The sequence below is a fragment of the Lontra canadensis genome, unplaced genomic scaffold (genome assembly GCF_010015895.1).
Source record: "Lontra canadensis isolate GAN:19392208 unplaced genomic scaffold, GSC_riverotter_1.0 scaffold73, whole genome shotgun sequence".
Classification (NCBI taxonomy): domain Eukaryota; kingdom Metazoa; phylum Chordata; class Mammalia; order Carnivora; family Mustelidae; genus Lontra; species Lontra canadensis.
In genome coordinates this window covers 4,986,921-5,009,632 of record NW_022631067.1, presented here as the reverse complement: position 1 = coordinate 5,009,632, position 22,712 = coordinate 4,986,921, and positions in this window count along the sequence as shown.

The following is a 22,712-nucleotide window of genomic DNA, read 5'->3' as shown; positions in this document are numbered from 1 at the left end:
TAAAAACGTTCTATCTGTCTAATTCCAAATTTCTTGCTATTTCCACCATGCTATTACGGTATTAAAATATGTTAATTTGTATTAAAACATTATGATTTTCATTAAATGATGAAATCCACTGACTTAAAAGAGTAGAAAGTATTATGCAAAACATAAAAATAAGAGTTCAAGAACTTATTTTTCTATATCTGTATACATTAATAAGGATTCTTATTTATCCTTGAAGCTTCGAGATTTTGGACCAAGTCTACACTTGGATATTTGTCTTTTCTCACCAATCCTACCTGGAACTCAATTATCCCTCTCAATTTCCAGACATAATTCCTCCTCTGAGGGAAATTTTCTTCCATTATTTGTTTAATTGCCTATCTTCTACTCATTATATCTTATCGTAAGTCTTATGAATCTCTCCTTGAAGTCCCCAAGCTTTGAGTGTGTGATTTCTATTGTTTTCATATATTTTTTTATGACTTGAAAAATTTTCCTGCTTGACCTGATAGATCTCCACAACATTCAATTTAGTACCTGACTCTTTATTTCAGTAATCAGATTAAAAAAAAAAAAAATCCCCCAAACATGTGTTTTCTGATGCGTTTTAATATCCCTGAGTGCTCTCATTTAATTTTTAAGAAGTTGTCATTGAACTCTTCCATCCACTCTAATTCACCAGGGAGCTTTTCTGTTTCTTCTTATGCCCAAGCTGTCAAGGCCTCTTAGACCACAGTTCTCCGGTATGTTAAGTGGCAGAGGTGACCTGCCTCAGCGTCTTATGGCTGGCATTTCAGTGTGACAGAAAGGACAGCATTTTCTGCTCTTGGAACCTGAAGTGTGGTAGAATGGAAATGAGAAGTTTCCTGTTGAGACTCTAGAAACATGCTACTTCTGCTCCTTAATTTTCATTAAGAACCCAAACCCTAGGTTAGGTGAAATAATATTTTTTATATCACGGAGACAATGCACATAATAACTTGAGCATGTTGTTTGCTTTTCAACTTATAATTTAGATTATAGTTTTAGATTCACAAATAAGTCTTTATGATTTTTTAATAGTCTTGTAGTTTTTTCTTTTTATATTCTACTTCCCTGAAATTATTTTCTTACTGAAGAGTAATTGACACATAGCATTATATCAGTTTCAGGGGAATAACATGCTGATTTAATATTTATATACATAATGAAATGATCACTATGACAAATCTAGTTATAATATTAGTTACTATATTCCCTATGCTATACATTACATCCTGTGTCTTATTTATTTTATAACTAGAATAAAAAATATTATTATTTTTTTAATTGTAAATTGCTCTGGCAGTGCTTCAGGTTGGGTGTTGTTTTCTGTCTGTTGTTTGAGACCGCTAACAGCAATACCAACTTGTGTTTATTAGGACTACAACTTCCTTTTTTAAAGTAATGCTTTATTACCTAGCTTAATTATTTATGGAACTCAGAAGACATGAGCTTCAAGGGTAGTCAAATATTTATGATCACAAATATTTATGAACACAAAAATGAATTTCAGGATATAGTCCTGGTAAAAGGCCCATAATATTAGATAAGATTCTCTTAGGTTTGGTTTGCTAAGATTGATTATTTATGTAGAAAACAGTCACCCCAAGATTGAGAATGGTATTGACTTATTTGGTTGGTGGATATGGACACCCATTGAATGACATATTGATACTGAGTATTTCAGAACTTTATGTCAGATTTTTTCATCAATATATGAAGAAGTAAAATTGTATGCCTGTTGTAATAAAACAAAACAATAAATAATGAGCTGTCACAGCTAGGTCAATAATTTTATTCCTTCCAAATTAGTTTCCTTACTTGAAAGAAAATTGAAGAAAGCAAAACAATTTTTAGAAACATTTGGAAGCATCTACCATCCTTAAGTTCTTTCTCCCCTTACCTGTGCTTGTTTATTTCACTTGTAGCTGTTGAGCAAATGATTTTAATTAGGGCACAATTCTGGCTTCTTAAATTGAAGTCCAAAGTGGTATGAGAGAATGAAGAATTCAGATTTTAAATGTTCTTCTTCTTCTTCTTCTTTTTAAGATTTTATTTATTTATTTGAGAGAGAGTGAGTGAGAGAAAGAACCATGAAAGGGAGGAGGGTCAGAGGGAGATGTAGACTCCCTGATGAGCAGAGAGCTGTATGCGGGGCTTGATCCCAGAACCTTGGGATCATGACCTGAGCCAAAGCCAGATGGTCAACGACTGAGCCACCCAGGTGCCCCAAGAATTCAGATTTTAATCACAAAACACCACCAAACAGAGCCCCTTCAAAATGACTCCCAATAAAATGGTTATCAGTAGATAATGCCATATTGGAGCACCGGGGTAGCTCAGCTAGTTAAGTGTCTGACTCAGTTTCGCTCAGGTCATGATCTCCGTGTTGTGGGATGGAGCCCTGCATTGAGCCCCATGCTCAGTGGGGAGTTAGCTTTAGATTTTCTCTCTCCCTCTCCCTTCCCTCTCCTCCTCCCCAGCTCATGCACTCTCTAAATAAATAAATAAAGTATTTAAAATAAATATTGCCATGTTATCAATAGCAATAATATCAATATTACCCTGCCAGTATCAATAAATAATTCCAACACTTATTACCTATAATTTTAAAGAATCTTTCTTGGAAAAGTAAAGACATTAAGAGCTGTAAGATTATTTCCAACATTTTTGGCATTTCTGTATAAGTGAGAGCCCATCCAGTTCCCTTCATTGGGGTCATAATTCAATCTAGTGCAGGGGTTCTCAAAAAGGGTTGATTTTTCTCGTCAGGTTATTTGGCAATGTCTGAAGGTGCTTTGATTGTCACAATACAACAGGAGTCGGAGTGCTTCTGGCCTCTAGTGGTAGAGACCTCTGTGAGAGAAACATCCTAAAAGCACAGGACAGCCCCCATGACAAAAAAAGTTACTGACCCCAAAATGTCAATAGTGCAAAGTTGGAAATACCTAAAGACATTTTTTGTGAAGAGGGGCCATAGGGATGCTTTCCTTTGTCACATAAAGTGTCGTTAAGCCTGGTGATAGTAAATGTCTCAGAAGGGTCTGCAATATATATTTATAAAGAAAAAAAAATCAGGAATCTGGATATCCAAGAAGAAAAACTTACTTGAAGAGTCAACTTGAGCATGGAGGAAAGAATTAGGATCCAAATAATGAATCTCAGAATGTCAATTCATCTTTTTTTAAAATATTTTATTTATTCATCTGTCAGAGAGAGAGAGAGAACACAAGCATAGGGAGAAGCAGGTAGAGGGAGAAGCAGTCTCCTTGCTGAGGAAGGAGCCCCATGTGGGACTCAATCCCAGGACCCTAGATCATGACCTGAGGCAAAGGCAGATGCTTAACTGACTGATCCACCCAGGCGTCCCTCAATTCATGTTTAGATGATGGTCAGAACAAGGAATCGAGATTCCAGAATGATCACTCTTCATGTGTAACCCAGTCAGGCAGTCACTACAGACCTTCCAGTGTGATGAAACAAATATGTCTGAGGGAATTATGGTTAGTCCTTGGACAAAAATCTCATTGATATCGAACATTTGAATAATTAACTGATCAAATCAGTATTAAGTGACATCGCTAATGAGAGCTCATGTGTAGATGTTGTTCCTGTATATGAATAAGTGCTCCTTGCTGAATTCAACAAAGTTATAGTTAAATCTATTGACTTAACTTGGGCTTACAGACCAATCAGACAATGCACAAATATGCACAGGAAAATGAGAGGGAAAATACTAGCAATTCAAATTCCTTTATTAGAAAATTAACACAAAGTGCTTGATTCACTTATTAAGAATGATTAGCTTTGATCCTGCAGGGAAATAATATTATTCCTTAAGGTTTGAACCACATCCCCCCAAAAGATATGTTGAAATCCTAACCCCATACCTGTGAATATGACCTTATTTGGCAATTGGATCTTGGCAGATATAATCAAGTTAAGATGAGGTCATTAGGAGGAATTCTAATCCAATATCACTGGTGTCTTCCAAGTAGAGGAACAACACAGAGGCGAGAAGCCAAAGACAGAAGCAAGGAAGATGGTCATATGAAGACAGACACAGAGACTGAGATGAAGCTGTCACAAACCAAGAAACACTTAGGGGGATGCCCACATAAGGAAATAATATTGATCAGTATTGACATATTCAGCCAATATTCAATCAAGTTTAAAAATATGTATATTTGGAGGTGACTGACCTTTATTTTTGATACTTGTAACTTGATACGTTTGATACTTGTAACTTTCTGAGTAATTATGGTATTTATTAATATTGTGAAAAACAGTGAAATTTTTTCATTTCATTTTCTGCTATCTCAACATACACAAAATCCTCTAGGCACATAACTAAATTTAGAAATTGTGCACTTGTATTGCCCATGCCAATAAAACTTCAAGTTTTTTTGAAAATGCATTCAAACAAATATAAAAAGATTAAACTCCCTTTAATTTGTTGGCATCTACATGTCAGACTTTACAAAGGAGAGGAGCTAGATTGCCAATAAGGCTACCAGAAATTATTCATCCATTCTGACTGAAAAGACCCATAGATTTTTAGCCGCATTCATAAAGGATATTATTTTTGTTGCTTTATTTTTTTCTTATAAAATCAAATGGTTTTGATACAGTACTACTGGGCCCCCAAAATAAGTACATTAATGTTCCCTCTTATTAAACTTTCTGAAAGACATTTTATGGAATTGGTATAACTATTTTCTTAATTGTTTGAAAGATTCCCTAATGAAACCACCTTGTACTGGAATTTCTTTCTTTCTTTCTTCTTTCTTTCTTTCTTTCTTTCTTTCTTTCTTTCTTTCTTTCTTTCTTTCTTTCCTTTTTAAGGATTTTATGCATTTATTTGATGCAGAGAGAAACAGCAAGAGAGAAAGCACAAGCAGGGGAAGAGGGAGAAGCAGGCTTCCCGCTGAGCAGGGAGCCCTATGTAGGACTTGATCCCAGGACCACAGGATCATGACCTGAGCCAAAGAAAGATGCTTAACTCACCGAGTCACAGAGGTGTCCCTGTATTGGACTTTCTTTTTGAAAGTTTTGGACTGTGTGATTTAAAATTTTCTTACTAGATACAGGACTATTTGAGTTATTGGTTTCTTTTTGAGTGAGTTTTTGTAGTTTGTGAGAACTTTCAGGGAATTTTAATTTCTTTTTGGGGGGGACTTTTTATATTTCAACTGACTTGTCAAAATCATTGGCACAAAGTTGTTTGTGATATTGTAGTATCCTTTTAATGTCTGTAGAATCTTTAGTAATAATCAATCATTTATTTGTTATATTGATGATTTATGTTCTTACCTTTATAGATGAGTCTAACTAGTGTATTGTCAATGTTGATCACTTCAAAAAGCAAGCTTTTGGATTGACTACTTTTCTCCATTTTATTTTATAATCTTGCTGATTCCTGTCTTGATCAGTTTGGATCGCCGTAAAAAACTATTATAGAATGAGTGGCTTGAACAACAGAAATTTATTGCTCACAGTTCTGGAGGTTGGAAAGTCCAGAATGAAAGTGCCAACAGATCCAATGTCCAGCCAGATTCTTCTTTCTTGTTTGTCATGGCAACCTTCTTGCTATGGCCTCAGATGGCAGGAAGGCATTGTTTCTCTCATGTGTCTTTTAAAAGGCTAATACTTCACCAGGAAAGCTCTACTTTTATAACCTAATTATATTTCAAAGTTTCCATCTTCAAATACCATAAATGGGGCTTCAAATACCATAAATGAATTCTGAGGAATGCAAACATTAAGCCCATAACAATGAGTCTTCCCATTTTTATTATTTTTTTCTTTCTACGTGCTTTGAATGTACTTTGCCCTTCTTTTTCTCCTATCTTGCAGTAGAACCTCAGAATATTGATGTTAAACCTTTCTTATCATCTAATATAAACATTTGAATTTATATACATTTACCCGAATACTACTTTAACTGTACTTTACAAATTTTGATATATCATATTTTTATTATCGTGAATTCAAATATTTTTTTAATTTCCTAAGTAATTTCTTTGAATGTGTTTAATTTTTAAATATTTAAAAAATAATTTCTAATTAAGAGTTTTCCTAGATATCTTTCTGTATTGGCTTTTTATTTAATTCACTTGTGATAATGTAACATATTCTGAATTACATTCCTCTTTGAAAAACGTTAAAGACATGTCTTATGGCCCTGTATACATCTTATGATTTATACAGTTTTTTATTCTATTGTTTATATGATACTATCAGCACTTGAAAAAAACATGTACTTTACCATTGTTCTATAAGTATGAAGAACAACTGATTGTTAGTGCTCTGATCTTTTTTTCTTTTATTAATTTAAATTCAATTAGCCAATATATAATACATCATTAGTTTTAGATGTAGAGTTCAGTAATTCATCAGTTGCATATAACACCCAGTACTCATCACATCACATGCCCTCCTTAATGCCCATCATCCAATTACCCCAACCCCCCAACCACTTCTCCTCTAGCAACCCTCAGTTTGTTTCCTGTAGTTAAGAGTCTCTCATGTCTCCCTCACTGATTTCTTTCCATTCTGTTTTCCCTCCCTTCCCCTATGATCCTCTGCACTACTTTTTATATTCCACATATGAATGAAACCACATGATAATTGTCTTTCTCTGATTGAGTTATTTCACTCAGCATAATATCCTCCAGTTCTATCCATATTGATGTGAATGGTAAGTATTCATCCTTTCTGATGGATGAGCAATATTCCATTATATTTATATCTAGATCTAGATCTAGATCTAGATCTAGATCTTTATCCATCCATCTATGAATGGACATCTAGGCTCTTCCGATAGTCTGGCTATTGTGGACATTGTCGCTATAAACATGGGTGTGCATGTGCCTTTTTGGATCCTTACATTTGTATCTTTGGGGTAAATACATAGTAGTGCAAATGCTGGGTCTTATGGTGACTCTATTTTTAACTTCTTGAGGAACCTCCATACCATTTTCCAGAGTGGCTGCACCAGCTTGCTTTCCTACCCACAGTGTAGGAGAGTTCCCATCTCTCCACATCATCGTCAACATTTGTTGTTTTAATCATCCTGACTGGTGTGAGATGGTATCTCATTGTGGTTTTGATTTGTATTTTCCTGAGGCCAGGTGCCTCTTTAGAGGATGAAAATTTAAAAAAAAAAAATGGTGGCTCCCTGATCTCCAGCTCTGGAGCTGAAAGATCACCACTCCCACTCTTCAGTGAACCCTCAGGGGAAAGCAGTCAATCACTTTTGTGTGGTCAAACTCTGCAGACTTCTGCAGTTCACAACCAAACTGATCATCCTGGAGGAGGGGGAGGGCCACCACAGTTTTGCCACTTGCAGGGCCCCTGCTGGGGAGTGGTTGCCAAGTCTTGCCCTGGTTCCTGGTTTATGGCAAGTTAAGCTAAAAGCCCACTACCAGGCTTGCTGATTGTAGTTGGCTTCCCTGCTCCAGTGCTTGGGAATTCTGCCCACTCAGGCACCCCCATTCTTTCTGTGACCCTGGGGATCCTGAGACCACACTGTCCCTCCTAGGATTCTGCCCTGCTTTGCCACTTGAGCACCTTTCAGGCAGGGATGTCCTTCCGTCCTTCATGGGAGCAGCTTCTAAAAGTTCCAATTTTGCACTTCTGTAGCTGGCTTATGGAAGCTCCCTCCCCCTGCCAGTTATTTTCTGATATATCCCCTCAGATTCACTTCTCCTTACCTCCCATCTTGTAAAAGTGATCACTTTTCTATTTGTAGAATTCCAGCAATTTTTCTCTTAGATCTCAGGTTAAATTCACAAGTGCTCTGATTTATACATATCTAGCTGAATTCAAGGGACTAGATGAAACAAGGTCCCCTACTCTTTTGCCATCTTCTCTCCTCCCTGTTAGTGCTCTGATCCTTGTATCTTTGCTGTTTTTTGTTCAGGTGTGTCAATTCCTGAAGGAGAAGTAATAGAATTTCCTACTATCACTGTAGAATTTCTCACTGTAATTCTATTTTTGCTGCATCGGTTTTGAATGTCTCATTAGATACATTCACATTTATGATTGCTATGAATTATCATTATGTCTGTCATATTTTATCCATTTCCTTATAACCTCCCCCCCACTTTTAACTTTGATAATACTGGATTTTCAAAGTCTGTTTTAACTGATATAGTCATTTCAGCTTTCCTAAGCTTACTGTTTGCATAGCATATATATATTTTTTGCATCTATTTCTTTTCAATCCGGTTGTGTTTTTATAATTAAAGTGTCTCTTTTGTAGACAGCATAAAGTTGCGTCTTATTAGTACTTACTTTGTCAGATAATCTCTGCCTTTTTATGGGAAAATTTATTCCATTAGCATTTAATATAATTATTGATATAGTTGGATTTATTATAATATTTTATTATTTATTTTCTGTTTGTCCTTCTGTGTTTTGTTCCTTTGCTCTCCCCTTTCTATCTTCTTTTAGATTCTTTGAATACTTTCAGAATTTCACTTTAATTTATGATGACTTCTTAGCTATGTCTCTCTGTACTTGTTTATTTATTTATTTTTTCAGTAATTGTTCTTGGGATTACAATATGCATCCTTATGTTTTCACAATACTTAGAATTAGTATTATACCAAGTTATATAAAATGTAGAAATCTTGAAACTGTGCAGATCCATTTCCCTTCCACCATCATGGTGGTTGCCCCACTGGTGTTGTTTCATGTAATATACCAAATAACATTATAAATTCCCTGATGCAATGCTATACTTTTTGTTTTCAATAGTAACTTTTTAAAGAAAATAAAGAAAAAATTATTTTTTTATATTTACCCATATATTTATCTTTTCCAATACTCCTCATTTATTCCTGACAATCCCAATTTCTCACTGAGTCCATTTTCTTCAGTCTCAAAAATTTCTCTTAACATTTTTTATAATACAGGCCTGGTTTTTATAAATTCTCTTAGTTTAACTTTAGCTGAAATGTTTTTGTTTCATCTTAATTTTTTCTAAGATTTTATTTATTTATTTAAGAGGGAGAGACAGAGTGAGCATGAGAAGGGGAGGGACAGAGGGAGAAGGATGGTCCCTGCTGAGCAGGGATCCTGATGTGGGACTTGATTTCAGGATCCTGAGATTATGACCTGAGCTGAACACAGACACTTAACCGACTGAGCCACCCAGGCACCCATGTATCATCTTAATTCTTGAAGGTTGTTTTCACTATTACAGAAGTCTTGATGGACAGTTCTTTTATTTATTTTTTTTTTTTTCTTTCAGAATTTTAAAAATGTTGTTCTGGTCCCATAATTTCTGATGAAGTGTTGATAGCTCTTTGCTTGATTGTTCTCTATTTATAAAGTGTTGCTTTGTTCTGGCTGCTTTCATGATATTTGTTTTTAATTGAATTTATTTTGGTTTTTCTGTTTATGTTTGTTTTTTACTATAATGTCCCCAGGCGTGGGGTTGGCAACCACTTTTATCATACAGCCAAAGTGAAGATCATCATTGATGAGACAGGATAACTTTTTATCCTGTTTATCCTGATTTATCAGTTTATCCTGATGAGACAGGATAAGCTTTTCTTACATTCCTTTAATATAATATTGTGAAATGTTCAGGAAAAAAAAATCAAGTAACCTTCTAAAAAATAATTGGCCTATAACTTTCAAAAAGCAGGGTCATAAAAGTAAGAGACATACTAAAGAACTGTTTCATATTGAAGGAGACAAAAAGACTTGACAGCTCAATGTAACATGTGATTCTAAATTGGATTATTTTATCCTATAGGTCACTTTGGGACCTATAGATGAAATTTTGAATAGGATCCAAGGCCTAGATGGTAGAAAGTTTCAATGTTAGCCTTCTGATCTTGAAGATTGTATTGTAGTTATGAAGAAGAATTTTTTTTTCTTAATATAAGGAAATATAATTAATTATAAGGAAATACACACTTAAAATAATCAGAAAAGATACTTCAAAAGGTTGGCAATTTATTCCCAAGTGGTTTGGAAAAGAGGGAAAAGTTTGACTGGACTGTTCTTGCAACTATTCTGCAAGGTTATGATTGTTTCAGTGTAACAAAAAATATTATAAAGTTTTCCATAATGAGAAATAAATTTTATTAAAATAACAGAAACTCCAAAGGGGCAAAATTGGCTAAGAACAGCACCAAATTATAATGTTTAGAAGTATCACACCACAAATTTAGGTAAAACTGGAGGATTTGGATTAGTTAACAAGTGAACTGGCTTTCTCTTTTTTATTTGTGATGAAATAAGAATTTTAGTTCATATGTTCAGTAGGTAACAAAAATTTACAATTTTGATTTTATTATCTAAAATATCAAGCAATGTTTCATTTTCATTAAAATTCTAATATGTTATTAAAATTATGATATGTCTCTGTTATTTTATAATAATTTTACTATATAGTTATATTTGACAGTGACCCAGTGAGAGTTTGGAATCTTCTTTGGGTATGTAATTGATAAATATCTATATATTGTGTTAATGATATTAAGTAACTGATGCATTAGCTATCTGTTAGTTACTGATGTGCTGGGTAGATAGGTTACTTTAAATGATTAATTCTCCAATGCTAAATAATATAGAAATACATTGACATTAATTTTTTTTTCTAAATCTCACTATATATAATTAAATTACCATTAGCAAAGACACTGGTTTAAGTGTACACTGAAATAGAGATATTCCATTAAGCAAAAATATATTAATATTTATCCGGGAATTGAGTTTTGACAGATAATCCCAGATAATCTAAATACAGGTTTATTAATTTAACCTTTCCAAATGTGTTGTTCCTTAACCAGATTTATGTTGAACAACTTCCCCATAAGAACAACAGTATATAGATTCTTTAATTTCTAGCAAATTCTTATTCAGTGTGTTAACTCACAAAGAAGCTTGGGATTTTCATAATAGTCACATTACCATATTGAATAATGCAAGTAACTTGTACTTTCTGCACATAAAACCTAGCAGATGTCATGAAGATACTTAATTTTGCCTTGTTATCAGAAAGTAGACTAAAACTAGCATAGTCTATTATACCCAGAATCTCCATTTTGCTCACATAGACAATTGTACTCATTAATATCATCTAACTGAAAGTAAGTACAACACAAACTTCTTCTCTTACCAATTAGTAAAATCAACTACCCAGTGCTTTCCAAACCTGCTTATTTTATGTTATTTTGGAATATAGAGGCAGGCTTTAGAGATTTCACAAGTTAGAAGGACTAAGACCAAAACAATGAAATCCAGACTATATCTTTTTAAAATAATTTATATATTGTACTTCTTTGATTCTGAAAATCAAGTAAAAAACAGATTAAAGAGTCACTTAGAAAAATTAAATATTTTCTTGAAAAATAAGTTTTTATAAAATTATAGGAATTTTCTGGGCACCCCAACATGTGTAGTCTTCATGAAGAACTTCCAATCTTGTCCTCAAATGACCATTGTCATTACCGAGCTCGATATAATGTTGGATTTATAATGGGCCCCTCTTCAATTTTTTATGTTTTTAGTAATATCATTTATGTTCTCTCTTTTAATATATTTCCTTCTGGAGAACAGTCATTTTCACTATCACTTTGGGAAGAATGAATCCCAACCACTAAATCATTGAGTACAAAGATAATTTGATCGTTTGCCAACAAGAGACCAAGAATATAAAGAGAAAAGCAAGGCTACCAGTTCTCTTTAGGGCATATGCCTGTAGCCTTCACCAAGTTGTAAAGTTGTTAAAATTAAGGATAACATCTATATTCATCTTGACCATTGACCTGAATGCTCAGGTCAATAGTATGCTATTTCAATTAATGTCAACTAATTTTCTTTGGAATTCCACAGCCAAGTGATATGATCATATTTAATCAACAATGAAGCCAGACCTTCATTCTAAGACCAGAGATTTGACAAGTATAAGTCTGTGGAGAGAAAATTCTGTAAATTCACTAACCTTGAAGACCAAAAGGTAAGAATGGAAAAATGGGGACGCTTTCACCAGATAATTCTACTGCATTTTTCCCATATTTTTGACAATTAAAAAATGCAACTTATTTTTATTATTTAAAGTTAAACTTGAATTTTAACTAGTTTGATTTATTCTGGCCTCTTCCTAGATGAAGGAAAGCCGGGTTATAGTAAGTGTTTTGTGAGGGAGGCAGAAGAGCCTGGCATTAGAAAAATCATGCTTAAGTCCAAACACAGGTGTTCACTACTTGTGTAACCTTGACCTGTTTCCATGCTCTCTCTGACACTTGTACTTCCTCCAAAAATCTAGGATGAAAAACACCTTTTATGAGCTTTATTGTGAGAACCAGAAATGAACTATGAAAAGAGCCTGACCTTGACAGATGCATAAAAAAAAAGTTATGTCTCCTTTCAGCACTGTCTTTTTAACCGTATGTATGCCCGACATCGCTCATTTTTCCCAGAGCTCTTATCTCCAACGCTTTCTTCACTGTCATGTTGAGAAGTGGATGCACCTTGCCTACTCTGTCCCCTTCACTGGAATTGATAAAGGCTCAGATGAGGCCTTGGGTTTGGTGGGAGGTCAAGACAAGAAGCCTGGGAGTTGGAAGTAGCCACAAGAGAGGCATCCACTGGATGTCCAAGGAAGCAAAATTCCTTAGCACAACTCTGTTGCACTAAGCTGTTCAAATGTGTTGTCTACTTTGTAGAGCAGGTAGTGTTATCCTAAGTAACAGTGAGTGTTATGCTGCTGGGAGGGGGCAGTCTCCCAGACATTTCCAAATGTGCACAGATTGTCCACAGTCCCAAATCTATTCTTCTTCCTGGAGGCTTTATTGGATGAATGACCACAGTGGAAAACTGAGATTCCTTTTCGTGCATGTCTTTTTTTTTTTTAAATGGCATTTTGCTTATCTTTATCACTCATTCAGAAAATCTTCAAGCCCCACCAACTCTACATCAAATTATTTCTCAGATCCATCCCTCTTCTTGGTCTCATTCACTTCTGTATTTGCTCAGAGTCTCATTACTTCCCACCGATGTTACAGACCCTTACTGCCTTACTTCCCTCAATCTAGGCTCTATACTCTTGCCAAGGGGGAAAACAAAATTAAATGCATAAAGTTCCTTACACAGTATATTCTCTAATTTTTTTTTCTTACTATGAGAGCCAAATCCAAACTTCTAAGCTGGGCTACAAGAGCGTCCTTTTGTCTTTCCAACCATGAGTCTGTTCCTGCTAGTCTCTGCGCACTGCCAAAGCAGTCCCTTCAACTTTGGTCTTCTGCATGGGACCACGTACAATGTCCTTCACTTGCCAACCTCGTGTTTGATTATGAGGATGTCACTTCAGCTTTGAAACTTTAAGTTCAGCCACTCAGAGTTGAAATCTCCCAGAGTACTCTAAGTTTGCCACCCTCTCAGACTTACTCTCTATATCATCATCATATGTCCTTCTTCCTCACTGTCCCAGAACTCCTGGAAGTAACCAAAATTACTTCTTTTATATCAGTTTCTCCAAAGCCTAGCTTCATCTCAGTGACTAGAGGCTTCATACAAAGTTTTTACCAATCAAAGATTGGAAGTCATGAACATGGGCAGTTTATATGTCTGTTTTAAATAAACTAATAAATGGCAAGTAAGATATACTTATTATTCTCAAAATGAAAGGAATTAGGTACTGGTTTTAATCCCCAGGTTTTTTTTCCCCCTTCCTTTCTGGAAACTTTAATAAAACAGAAAAGAAGAAATTTATATAATGCTCCCTTTGAATACCTAAAGACATATTTTTATTGCCCAGAAATTTTTTTGGTGTTCATCATATGATTGAAAGAAGAAATGTATTCTTTCCTTTTTTTTAAGGTTTTTTATTTATTTGACAGAGACACAGCGAGAGAGGGAACACAAGCAGGGGGAGTGGGAGAGGGAGAAGCAGGTTTCCTGTTGAGCAGGGAGCCCCATGTGGGGCTCGATCCCAGGACCCTGAGATGATGACCTGGACTGAAAGCAACTACTTAATGACTGAGCCACCCAGGTGCCCCAAGAAATGTATTCTCTTCCCGTACATCTTGTTCTAATGTGAGCTTGATTGATGCTTCAAGACAGGTTCCCAACCCTTCTGGTGGAAGGTCTTAGTCATCAGGGGTGCGTGCTGTCTGGGAGATGCGGGGCTATTTCCTCAGATGATGAGTGCTGAGTGTACCACGGACTTTTTGACAGGGGTAGAAATAATATTGTGCCCAAGCTTCATCGTTTCTCCTCTAATGACACAAGAAATAAATTTTCACTTTACATTTACCTTTTAGAAATGCTTGAGGGAGAAATAAATTAATTGATTGCCTAAGTTCACAGGGAAAAGAAGGAAGAAATCTGGTGTTTATCTGTTTCTATGAATGAAATCGTATGCTGATTTAATACATTAAATAAATATTCTGCAAGATTTGGCTGTTATTTGTCATTGCACAAAGTTATTAAATTCGAGATGGATTACTCCTATTTTTTTTTAAAGATTTTATTTATTTATTTGTCAGAGAGGGAGAGAAGAGAGCACAAGTAGGGGGAGTAGCAGGCAGAGGGAGAAGCAGGCTCCCTGCTGAGCAGGGAACCCATTGTGGTACTAGATCCCAGGAACCTGAGATCATGACCTGAGCAGAAGACAGAGCCATCCAAGTGTTCTGAGATGAATTATCCTTAAAAGAAAGACTCCCTTAATGTATTTTTTTTTTTAGCCTTAGATCTTTGAAAATATATCTGCCCATTTGAAGGCATAGTGTTATACTATACTATATACTATACTATACTATACTATACTATACTATACTATACTATACCACTGTATAGTTTGCAAATTATTCAGGTAAATACAAAATCAGTGGTGTTGTGGGGTGTTGTGGGTGTTTATGAAGAGGGCCAGGCTCTTGTTAAGATGCTACTTCTCCATAAAAATATAAAAATGAAAATTTCTTAAGTCTTTAAAAAATATATACAATACAATTGGATTTCTATGGAGGTTAAATTTCCATTTCAGTTGAAACATATTTTTTCCCAAAATCAAATTTTGAAAGTAAATTTTCTATATATTATAATAATATATGTAAATCCAAATATCCAACCATGAACAAGTCAAAGTCACTGTTTTCCTCTTTAAATGCATTCTTGTAAAGGTATTATATTAGTGCTTCTCACATGCTCTGACAGCTTCCCTAACTCATTTTGGAAAGGATGTTTCTTTGTGAGTCATGGTAATAAATTAGAGCATCAAAGTTTTCACCAGAAAATTAAAAGGTCCTGGTTGCACAGCCAAACTTATTCTAATGTTGCAGCATTTAATACATTTCACATCTTTTACTATCATTTTTTTTTTCCTGGTAGGATCATTTAGTTGTCTTTTCAAGTCTAAGAATCATAGGACAGTCCACAAGTTTCAACAATGACATTGACACTAAGACAGTTCATTTTAAAAGATGTTATTCATTTATTTGAGAGAGAGAAATAGAAAGAGATAGCAACAGAGATAGCAAGAGAGAGAGAGCACAAGCAGGGAGGAGAGGGAAAAGCAGGCTAAACAGGGATCCCAATGCGGAGCTCGATCTCTGGAACTGAGATGAAGGCAGACACTTAACCAACTTAGCCATCCAGGGTCCCCTCATTTCAAAATCCTGAAATTAAAAGAGAGAGGCAGAGAGGCAGTGAAAGAGACAGAGAGGAAAGAGGAATAGAGATTAGGAAGAGGGAGGAACAGGGGATAGAGATCAGAATCAAAGCAAGTTACTGAATCTACTTCGAATAACTTGTAACAACATGAGTCCTTTGCTTGATACGTATTGTGCCTAACCGATGAGTAGAGATTTTAATTTCAAACCTCTTACTGAACATAAGTATGACTCTGCAAGATTCCATATGAAATTTGAAGAGATCCAGAAAGTTATTGAAAGACAGTTTCTGAAAAACCACATAAATTAAATAAAAAGTTACATTGCTTTGAGGGGAAAAGAAAACTGTAATAAAGAGAAAACTACCAAATTTCAGACTCTAATTACGGCAAAAATACCTGAGTGTATTTTAAATATATTTGATTACTTATTCACCACAGTGTATGTTTTGCGTATCCCAAACCTTATTTCACAGTATCACATTTCAGAAAAAAAAAATCACATTAAATCAAAATGCTTTGGCTCAATTTGACTTTGCATGGGGATGCAGCAAATGTTTTACCAAGGTTTTCATCAAAATTGAGTCATTGTTTAAAGGCTTAGAAACAATTTTTTTTGCTGTTGGATTTCATTTATTGATAACGTTTGTGTACCCTCCAAACGAAGGGAAAGGAAAAAAGCAAATGACGTGTTATTTCTGGTGTTACAAGATAATGACATTCTTGCCAAGTGCCTCAGTGGGAGCCCTGGTCATAGGGCGGCGTCAGCACTTGGTGTATCTCGAGACATCACGTGAGTGGCTGTTGACCTTGGGAACGAGATCGTAGTTGGACTGACTGACCATTTAGGTCACCTTCAATACCCAGGCATGGTTCCCTCGTCTTCTCCACGGATCAACAAAGTCCGCAGAAATGATTACCTGAGCTGTGCTCCTCCATTTTTTTCAAGCCACATATAGAAGAAGGCCGAGAATAAAAAAACAAAGATAAGACACAAAAGAAAGAAGCTAAATAAAGCGCTGAAACCTTCATATATAACTAGATAAGTCTCAATCAACAACCAAGCTTAATGACATATTTACATTGGCCAATTCCGTTTAGAGAGGAGTCGCTTGGCTCAGCAGCATAATGGTAGTGAGAGGAGAAACAAATGAGCGATCCAGCCGACCAAAGAAACAGGACGTAAACAAAATTTACCGGTGACTTTTATAACATTTTTAAAAATGTCTTTCAAATATGCTCAATATTTTAATGATTTTAGAATTTGCAATTTAAGAAATAGAGCCTTCCCCCACCTGCTAGCATATTACATAAAAGCTTAGTGAAATTTACTTGTTTTTACATCATTCTCAGCCCTCAATACTGGCTGGTATTTGTTGTTCTTTCTAGGTCTCTATTCACTTAAAATTATATTTGAATGAACTCAGAAAAAAATTAATATCATGTATGTGTTTGTAGAGCCATCCCTATTTTTATTAAATCACAGTTCATCAATAAATCTATGAAAAAATGGAAATCTGGCCCATTAAGTTCCAGGGCAAACATTCAGATGCGTATCATGATATGGAAATAAAAATTACACAGAGTAAAAGGAAGAAAAGCAAAGAGAGAAAGTAACAGGGATGTAGTCTCCATTTCAGACTTTCCCTAACGTCTACATAGAACTTGAACTTCCACTTGGATGTTCACTTGGTGTTAGGCGGCACCGTCAACAAGAAAAGGACATACGCTGAAAATTTGCTTTTCAAAACAGATGCCCTTCTAGTCAGCTGGCGCTCAGACAGCCAGCTGGCAGCTGGAGGCAGCGGGCGTGGTCGGAGCTCAAGTCTCCAGAGAAATGGTCACCATTGCAATACGTGCTGATCAACAGCCTATCTCCCTGGACGGGTATCCATAGTCTGGCTTTCCACTACAGCTGTAAATGGGGAAGCACTTCCAGATGTCAGCTGTTGTCAGAAAGAGGGAGTGGGTGGGGCATATGCAAATACATTAAAATATCTAGTGGATGGGGGAGAGGTGGTAGGAGGGGCAGAGAGACTAGAACGAGTGAAATGAGAAAAGTCACTCAAGAACCAGCTCCATTGGGATGCCTGGGTGGCTCAGGGGGTTAAAGCCTCTGCCTTTGGCTTGGGTTATGATTCCAGGGTCCTGGGATCAAGCCCTGCATGGGGCTCTCTGCTCAGCAGAGAGCCTGCTTCCTCCTCTCTCTCTGCCTGCTTCTCTGCCTGCTTGTGATCTCTGTCTGTCAAATAAATAAATAAAATCTAAAAAAAAAAAAAAAGAAAAAAAAAAAGAACCAGCTCCCTTTTCTTACACTTTTTCAAAAACTTCTCAGGCTTCCTAAATTTTTTTCACTGTGATTTCTTTCTGTAGGGATTATGGCACTATTTTAAGACAAACATATTGGGGCACCTGGGGGGCTCAGTCAGTTAAGCAACTGCCTTCTGCTCAGAGTCCCTGCATGGAGTCCTGCATCAGGCTCCCTGCTTAGCAGGGGGTCTGCTTCTCCCTGTGACCCTCTCCCCTCTTGTGCTCTCTCTCTCACTGTCTCTCTCAAATAAATAAATAAAATCTTTTAAAAAAAGATAAACATATCAATTCAGTTTAGATATATATTCATGCAAAATAAGTTTAAATTTACTGTTATGTTTTTGTTTATGGAATCCAGAGGTGTCAAAGATTTGAACTTAAAAAAATATCCACGAAGAGTTTAAAAATCACTTTGAGGCTGTGTCATTATTTTTGGGACCATCTTTTTTTTTTTTTTTAAGATTTTATTTATTTGACAGAGAGAGGCAGAGAGAGGAAGGGAAGCAGGCTCCCCGCCTAGCAGAGAGCCCAATGTGGGGCTCGACCCCAGGACCCTGGGATCATGACCTGAGCTGAAGGCAGAGGCTTTAACCCACTGAGCCACCCAGGCACCCCTTTTGGGACCATCTTAAATCAACTCACATGTGCACAGGGGGTCACCTCTCCATTCTTATGGATTTCTTTTACAATTCATCATGGTGGGTTTGTTGTTGCTGTTGTGTTGGAGGGGAAAGACATAAAGATATAAAGAAAAAAATTATGTACATTAAAGTCATTAGTGTTCACCTTAATTCTATAACTTATATATTAAAAAAAAAAAAACTGTTGGAAGGTCATCCGTGGTCAGTTTGCTAGATTAAAGATGTAAAGTGTTGGAGGGTCTGGGTGGCTTAGTTGGTTAAGTATCTGCCTTTGGCTCAGGTCATGATCCTGTTGTCCTGGGATCAAACCCCGCCCCACAGCTCCAGCTCCTTGCTCAGTGGGGAGCCTGCTTCTACCTCTGCCTGCCACTCCTCCTGCTTGTGCTCTCTCTCTCTCTGGCAAATAAGTAAATAAAATCTTTAAAAAAATAAAGATGTGAAGTGTTCCCCAAAATATGCTATTAAGAGAAAAAACAGCATAATCCAGGGACTCAGAAACCCTTGCGGGAGTGGTCGCCATAAGCAAGCAGTGAGTTTCCTTTTGTGAACAAGGAATCATCACAACTGTTACTGAAGAAACCATATTGTCAGGCACATTTATATCATTTATTTCACTTAAGCCTCAAGTGGTCCAATAAGGTGTTTCCACCTACTGTGATATCATATTCAAATATGTCCCTCGCCCCTTTGTGCCCTATGTTTGCGGGTACCCAAACCATGGCTTTGCCGCTGAGATCCTGTGCCTTTTCTCTTTGTAGAAAAAATAATCTTAAAGGCACATAACACTACCACTCTTGGCTAGGGATTTCATCGAGATGTTTCCACCAACCTCCTTCTCGTTCGCTTCACCACAATGACCAGAGAAGCAGCAAAATGAAAATGTGAGCACATGTGGCTTAAGACTTTGGAAATCTCTCTTTCTCTCTCTCTCTCTTTTTTTTAATCTTTTTTTTTTTACTTTTTAAGTTGAAAACTTGGGAGTTTCATAATTATGTTAGAATTTAGAGAAAGTAAATTACACTCCCAAAGTGTGCATGAGACCCAAGATTCTCATTGGGCTCTGAAGCCCATGTTTGGAATTCACCATTGGAGGCGATGGGAGCTCCAACTTTCTGCTACCGACCTGTGTGACCTTGGATGACCCAGTGGGCAATTTATGATTTGTAACTTTAATCTGAATGTTTTCTGTCCTGAAGTATGTCAGGACATCTTACATATTTGGTTTCATGCTTAAGTTTTCTTCCAAGGCCAAGAGGATTCTCTTGCCATTTTATCATTGTACGGAAAATTTATTTCCAGGCTCTGAAGCAGCTTGAAAGTTCTTTTTTTTTTTTTAAAGATTTTATTTATTTATTTGACAGATAGAGATCACAAGCAGGCAGAGAGGCAGGCAGAGAGAGAGAAGGAAGCAGGCTCCCCACTGAGCAGAGAGCCCCGATGTGGGGCTCAATCCCAGGACCCTGAGACCATGACCGGAGCCACTGAGCCACTCAGGCGCCCCTGAAAGTTCTTATAAATGTTGTGGGGATGCTGCTGTATGTTTCACTCAGTTTTTTTTTTTCTTCCTCCCATTTAAAAAGCCTTGTTACTCACTGTCGTGTAGTATCTGCATGCCATACTCCATTTTTTCTAAACATCATTAATACTTGAAAGACAGAAGATTCTGAAAAATTCTTCTTCCCTTGTTAGTGGAGACAATCTGAGAGTCTGTTTTCCACATTAAGGTAGGTATAGTCTTTAAATGAGCATGCTGCTCAAACTTCAGCAAAAAGAATAGGAATCATTCATTATTATGTTATGTGTATGTGTCATGGACTGAATAATTCTGTGGTTCAGGTTTTACTTATAAGCGATATATACATTAGACACCCAAATATCACTATGGAGGCACGTCGGGCCTCATAGCCTTCCCCGTTATATGTACATTTGCATGTGTATGTGACCTGTCTGCAATTCTAGTAAAAACAGGATGTACCTTTTCTGTCTCTGGCTGAATGCGTCCAGCAGCAAATTTAGTTGTTACCTAGAAAAAACACTAATGGTGCCTCAGATCGATCAATGCTTTAATGTGTCCAGGTGTCAAACGCTGTTTCTTGGGCACATGAATCTGACACCCAACTACATCTTTTATTTATGTATTTGCCCTGGAAAAAATGATTTCTTAGTCATTCATATAAAATCCATTTTCGTTCTCCTTCCTTCCTTCCTTCCTTCCTTCCTTCCTTCCTTCCTTCTTTCCTCTTCCTCTGTTTCTCCTTTACTTTCTTTCCTGGCTGTCTGCTTTATTTTAATAACTACAGGTTCTAGAACTTAATGGTACCAATTCATTGGTGAGGAACTACATTCCCTAGTTGGTAATTATGCCATTTAAATGAGCAATTTTCACTTACTATATTGTGGGAGAGGGGAACAACACTATCGTTCTTTTTTTCTTTTCTTTTTTTAAAATATTGTATTTATTTGTTTGACAGAGAAAGAGACAGCGAGAGAGGGAACACAAATAGAGAGAGTGGGAAAGGGAAAAGCAGTCTTCCTGAGGAGCAGGGAGCCTGGTGCGGGGGTCTCTATCTCAGGATCTGAGCAGAAGGCAGATGCTTAAGGACTAAGCCCTCCAGGCGCCCCAAAACAACACTATCTTTTCAATGAAAGAACAGTCAGTATAAAGTTTCACTGAATGTAAATGCTATAAGGAATGACACCCAACCTGTGACATTTGGTTTGGCAGACTCAAAATCTCTCACAAGCTGGAATTTCTCTATTGAGGAAGAAAAGACAGTCATAAACACGGGGAAACAGGGGTGCCTGTGTGGCTCAGTCATTAAGAGTCTGCCTTCGGCTCAGGTCATGATCCCAGAGTCTTGGGATCGAGTCCCACATCGGGTTCCCTGCTCTGCGGGAAGCCTGCTTCTCCTCCCACTCCCCCTGCTTGTGTTCCCTCTCTCACTGTGTCTCTCTGTCAAATAAATAAATAAAATCTTAAAAAAAAAAAAACACGGGGAAACATATTCTATTCATTTGTAGATGAAATATCATTTTCTTGATTATCAACTTGCTTTCAGAAATAATTGTTTCAATATTGTAATTCATTATCTACTACACAATGGATATCCACCACGAGAAAAATAGAACGGGATGATGATTACAAAGGTGCAAAGTGTGATTTTTTTGTATCAGAATTAACATGCGTATTGTTGATCAAGTAGAAAAGCTACTTTAAATGGTCCATGGAGGGGCGCCTGGGTGGCTCAGTTCTTAAGCATCTGCCTTCAGCTCGGGTCATGATCCTAGGGTCCTGGGATCTAGCCCTGCATCTGGCTTCAGCAGGAAGCCTGCTTCTTCCTCTCCCACTCCCCCACTGTGTTCCCTCTCTCACTGTGTGTATGTGTGTGTGTCTCTTTCTCTGTCAAATAAATAAATAAATAAAATCTTTAAAAATAAATAAGTAAATGACCCATGGGTGTCGTGAGATCTGTACCCTCAATGCTTGTTTCTTGACTCTGTCTAGGAGTCATTCATTGCCTGTTTGGATCCTTGGGCCAAACCCAAGAAAAGCTGCTTTAGTTCCCTGTGTCAGTGGGAATGTCATACGGAAGTGCTTACACATTTACAGTAATAATTACTAGGCGCTGAGGTCATTCTCACATAATAACAATAAATGTATATGGCAAAAGAATCCTACCAGGAGACACAATTCCAAGGCTAGTTGATATTGGGGAAATAACCTGTTCCCTTTCTCTCCTTGCCAGCCCTTCATCACCTAAATTATAGTTTCATTGTACAATTAAATACTGTGCTTTTTTTTCCCAATTCTTGAAACTGTCTTCTGGAGGACTTACCAGTCAGATAAAGTGGTGATGGTTTTTGGTCTCCCTCGTTCAGCTGCCATTCTCCCCAAACTAAAGCTAAAACATGGCCCAGTGGAATCTTCCAACCTCTATATTTGAAAAGAATTGTAACCAGTTGCAAAAGATATTAAGAGAAAATGAAACCCTGTTTGTTATGGGATACTGTTTTTTGGTTTTTGTTTTTAATCATTTTGCCCAGGGTCTAGAAATAGTAACTTCTTGTCATGAGAGTAGGTGGAATTTGCATCTGTGTTGATTTGTCATTTTTCCAAAGGA